The following is a 5780-nucleotide window of genomic DNA, read 5'->3' on the forward strand; positions in this document are numbered from 1 at the left end:
ACTCTGTGGAAAAAAAAAAGGAAAAGAAAAAAAAAGAGAGAGAGAGAGAGAGAATAATTTAGCCTTGGAGTGATCATACAACTTCTGCTCGTGACCTATTGTCCAGAACCAGTGATGCAGTTTCTAGCTACAGGGCTAGGAATGCAGGGGAGCCCATGTGATATTTGGTGAGCAGTGCTGTCTATGCCACAGAAAGAGTAAGGCATGCTGGGAAACTACAAGTCCTTCCAAGTGGCTAGAGCTTATTGTGTGTGTGTGTGTGTGTGTGTGTGCGTGTGTGTGTTGGGGATTGGTAGGGAGGGTTGGAGAGAGAAATGATAAGGAGTGAGGTGAGTTGAGGTCAGTCACAAAGGGGCTTTGTAAGCCATGTTCAATGTTGAAGAATTTGAACTTTAGGGTGGCATGGAATAATTTTATTAGGATATGATAGAATTATATTGGCATTTTAGAAAGATCAGGCTTTCATGTGGAGACTTGGGATGGAGGGGGCGAGATTGGAGAACATCGAAGAAGCTTTTGCAGTCATTAGGAGAGAGGCAACAGTGCCCTGAACAAGGAAGGGGCCGCAGGGATGAGGGAGGTGGGAACATTCAAGGCTGATGTAGGAAGTGAAATCAATAGCTGAAGTGCAGGAGAAGAAGGGTGAAGGGTAGACCTCGGATTTGTGGGTCGAGTGACGGAGTGGAGGGTTCTGTTTACCTGCTCAGGCATGGCAGGAGAAGTAAGTTTAGGGGAAAGACAAAGCGTTCATTTTTGGACACAGTGAATTTCAGGGGTCTGTAGAACACCCAAGGGGAGAAGTTCAGAAGGCATTTGGCTATAAGCATCTGGTGCTGGGGAGTGTGAGGCTGGTGATGTTGATTCGGGAGTCATGATCATATAGGTGGCATTTGAAGTCCTAATGATGGAAAGTTGAATGAAAAATTATCCCTGGGCCAGGCATGGTGGCTCATGCCTGTAATCCCAGGACTTTGGAAGGCCAAGGCAGAAGGACTGCATGAGTCCAGGAGTTCAGGACAAGCCTGGGTAGGATGGTGAGACCCTGTCTCTACAAAAAAATTTTTAAAATTAGCTGGATGTGGTGGCACGTGCATGTGGCTATTTAGGAAGCTGAAGCAGGAGGATCCCTTGAGCCCAGGAGTTTGAAGTGGCAGTGAGATATAATTGCATCACTGTACTCCAGCCTGGCCAACAGAGCGAGACCTCATCTCAAAAATAAATAAATAAATAAATAAATAAATACATATAAAAAATAAATTCCCTGCTCTTGAGTAGTTAAAAGGCAAGTGTGGGGCGGGGGCTAGGCATGCAAGCAACAATTGGGTTTCAAGGTGAACTGTATAACACGGAGGTATGTACAGGACTCAGTGGTGGCACAAGGCCTGGGAGGCTCAGAGAAAGCTTTGGAGAAGAGGGGCTGAAACTGAGTAAGAGCTTGGCGAGTGGTCTGGGGAAGGCCAGTCTATGTGGAGGGCACAGCAAGTGCAAAGGCATGGAGATGCCAAAGCAGCACTGCCCAGCCAAGAGGTCCTGTTTTCTGGAGCATTTCAGTGTGCTCATCTAAGGAAGAGGCAGCAGAGGCACTTGAGATCTTTGAGGAAATACTTGTCCAGCAACATCTGTGAGTGCATGTTGGATACCAATGGCCTAGCTTTGCACAGATGAAGGGTTTGTGATAAGGTGGCATTAAAAAAGAAATTAAACATTTTATTTAATTATTATTTTTTGTTTGTTTTTGTTTTTTTGAGATGCAGTCTCACTCTGTCACCCAGGCTTGAGGGCAGTGGCATGATCTCTGCTCACTGCAACCTCTGCCTCCCGGGTTCAAGAGATCCTCTCACCTCAGCCTCCCAAGTAGCTGGGATTACAGGCACCCGCCACCATACCCAGCTAATTTTTCTATTTTTAGTAGAGACGGGGTTTTGCCATGGTGGCCAGGCTGGTCTCAAACTACCGACCTCAAGTGATCCACCCACCTCAACCTCCCAAAGTGCTGGGATTACAAGCATGAGTCACTTCACCTGGCCAAAATAAATAAATAAATAAATAAAATAAAAATAAACATTTTAAAAGTCATTTTAATCATTTTTTTCAAAGACATAAAAATGTAGAAAAAATAACGCAACAAATCCATATGTATTTATCACCCAGGTTCAATAATTTCTAACGTTTTGCCAATATTTGTTCATTAATTCATTTCTCCCTTTTTGGATGGCTGGGGAATTAATTTAACTTTATATTATGAAGGCAGTAGATAGAAGAGTATAATGAACCCTCATCTACTCATTACTTAGTCCCAAGAAATATTGACCTAAGGCCATTCCTTCCCTATCTATGCCCCATCTGCTTTATCCCCTCCCATATTACTTTGAAGCAAACTCATGACACCATATCATTTCACCTGGAAATATATCAAAGAACGTATCTCTAATAGATAAGGACTTTAAAAATACAACTGTAATATCATTGTCACCTGCAACAACATGAACACTCACTTATCAGGTGGTGCTTTGAAAACTCAGGGGAGGTGTTTGGTAAAGCCACAAAATCCTGAGATCCTGCATAAATGTTTCAGGAAGCAATTATGGATGTCCAGGTTGGTATAGATCCGATGTCTTCAACAAGACCGCACTGCATAAGCCAGGGTGACAGGGTGGAGAAGGAGCCAGAGTGAATTAGGGACAAGCAGGGTTGTGGTGTAGGAGGCTGGGTCAGAGTTTTAGCAGCCAAAAGAAGGGGATGCGGGGTGCAGAAGGAGCTTCCTCAGCCCCACTCAGTGCTCCAGCAGGCAGGAGGCAGTCGTCCAAAGGAGATAAAGCGAAGAAGGGATGGAGCAGGAAGGAGAGAGAGGTGTAAGGAGAAGGAGGTGTAAGGAGAGAGAGGAGCTGATATTGAGGAAGAAAATGAGGAAGAGGAGAGCAAATATGAATAATGACTGAGCACCTACGACCCACTAGATGTCAGGGGCACTGCTTCTGCCCCCCTCCAGATTTCCAGGAGAGGGGGTCCCCCAAACAAGCCTGACCTCTTGCTCATCCTCTCAGGGAGTTGCTCTATTGGTGGGTCGAGGTTAAGGATAGGCACTATATATGAATGTATAAACTGCTTTTTTTTTTTGAGACAGAGTTTCTCTCTTGTTGCCCAGGTTGGAGTGCAGTGGTGCGATCTCTCGGCTCACTGCAACCTCTGCCTCTCTGGTTCAAGCCGTTCTCCTGCCTCAGCCTTCTGAGTAGCTGGGATTACAGGCATGCGCCACTAGGACCGGATTATTATTATTATTATTATTATTAGTAGAGACAGGGTTTCTCCATGTTGGTCAGGCTGGTCTCGAACTCCCAACTTCAGGTGATCTGCCTGCCTCGGCCTCCCAAAGTGCTGGGATTACAGGCGTGAGCCACCGCACCCAGCCCTATAACTGCTTTTATAAGGAAGGAGGGCCATGTGTCTTTGGCAGAAGAGGGGCAAGGTTCCAGCCCATGCCTTGAGAGCAACCTCCACCAGGGCCTTGGCAGAGCCAGGGTGACATCCACCAAAGCGAAGGAGGAGGAAGGCAGCAGAAATGAAGCGGGTGGTCTTCTCGCTGGAGGGGGGCAGAGAGGCAGCAGTCTCCCCGGAGGGTCTGGTGGCAAGCGCACCCCCAGCTCCCTCCAGCTTTATTTTTGGCAGGGCAGGAAATGTGAGTGTGTGTGGGTGACCGGAGGAGGAGGGGAGGTGGGGTAAGAGGGTCCCTGGATTTGGTAAATCTTCGGGGGTTGTGGGGGGCTTCCGGAGCCCCCGGGGTGCGGGTAGGGATGGGGACAGCCCCGGGCAGTGCCGGACGCAGCTGTTGTGGGTACGGTCATGTCCAACTCCTTCCCAGCTGGAAGCGCTGGGGCGGATGGTATCACCAGTGAACAGGCGAACTTCAGGCCAGAGTGCCTTCCTCCAGGGCTTTAGGGGAAAAGGGCAGTGACGCCGTGGTGGTCGGTGCCCTGAATACCCCGAGGGACCAGGGCCCCTTGTTCTACATGAAGACCTGGGCCCGTGCCCTCCTGGGTTCTTCCAGTCGCATCTCAGCCAAGTACTGATGTAATAACTCAGTGGAAGCGCCCAGAGGAGAACAGGGTCGCCGTGGTTAGAGACGCTGTTCCCCTCAGCGCCTGACTCTCCTGTTACTTAGTTACTTAACCGCCCATCTGCTCATTTGACAAGCCCCGAGCGCACATTTGCAGAGCTTCCTTCCGGGACTTCGCGGCACGGATTGCAAGAGGCCCCTAGTCTGGCAAGGACTTGACTCAGGGAAATTCTTTCTGTCCTTTCTTACTAGAAAAGGCATAAATTGGAGGTGAGCCTCCTTGATTAGAATGGGCACAATGGCTGGTGGCCACGAGACCCAGAAGAGGTCACTGGCGGTGTTGGTTCCCAGACGGCAAGCCAATGTTGGTGACATTACAGTGTAAAGAGGCAGACTGAGTGAACCAGACCTGGGACTTGTCTTCATCTGCAAACGGTAATAACAGCGGTTACCCCCCAGAGCACTTCTGACATGCTGAACGCTGTTCCAAGCCCGGCTCTAATGCATCGAAAGCATGTTCTAAACATGCATTATCTAATAACGCTATTCCCGATTTTGCAGATGAAGAATCAGAGCCACTAAGAGATGACATCACTTGGCCAAGGTCACATAGCTTCTGGGGCCAGGGTTCTGTTTTGCCTTTGCGAAGAACAGGGAACATGCGCTGCACTTTTCTAAAGTAGAAAAATGAGCTGATGTCAGGGATTCTTTCGAGAAAGCAAATTTCAGGCTGTTGCTGAGATCACGACCCATTCAGCAAAATGTCCCAAACGCTGAATGCATTTCTGAGTCTCTGGTTTCACTTTGCAGCACTCGGCATAAGTGATGCTCACAATAATGACCTTCAGCCACCCAGGAAACGTTCATTTATATTTTGCAAGCTCTGTTTAATGGATGAAGGAGTAACAAGTTTTAAAAAATATTTTGATCAACACGGTGGCTCATGCCTGTAATCCCAGAACTTTGGGAGGCTGAGGCGGGTAGATCACTTGAGGTCAGGAGTTCAAGACAAGCCTGGCCAATATGGTGAAACCCCGTCTCTACTAAAAAACATAAAAATTAGCCGGGTGTGATGGCGAGTGCCTGTAGTCTCAGCTACTCGGGAGGCTGAGGCAGGAGAATTGCTTGAACCTGGGAGGTGGAGGTTGCAGTGAGCCGAGATTGCGCCACTGTACTCCAGCTTGGGTGACAGAGCGAGACTCCGATTCACAAAAAAAAAAAAAAAAAAAAAAAAAAAAAAAAAAAAAAAAAAAGATTTGATCTTTTTAATGATTTTAGTGATTTGATCAAAACCAAATCACTAAAGTTAAACACTTGAAAGAATTAACCCTGTCTTTGTAAAGTTTGGCTAACCCGGTAACTCATGCCAGGGACACTTAGCTTTAAAATTGTCCCCTCTGGAGGGGCTTTGCTCTTATGCCACAAGTATTGCTGCTGCGTCTGCGAAACAGGAAGGAGCAGCATCTCCCCATTATTTCCCTGACACATACCCCTAGAAGATGGTGGAGTCCACGTGGTGAAGTTCTCCTTCTTCTACCGGCCTAAGTCTGAAATTCCCCAAACGCCTGGAGGCTTGCAATGCTGGGCAGCCGGCAGTTTCCCCAGCAGTTGCCCTGGCATCTTGCCCCCTTTACACAAAGCAATCACTGTTGCAGAAAATGAGGGTCCTGTGATCATTTGGCACCACCCCCTGCCTGGCATTTGCGTGGGAGAAGGGACTTTCTTT

Source organism: Macaca fascicularis, chromosome 7 (genome assembly GCF_037993035.2).
Source record: "Macaca fascicularis isolate 582-1 chromosome 7, T2T-MFA8v1.1".
NCBI classification, from domain to species: Eukaryota; Metazoa; Chordata; class Mammalia; order Primates; family Cercopithecidae; genus Macaca; species Macaca fascicularis.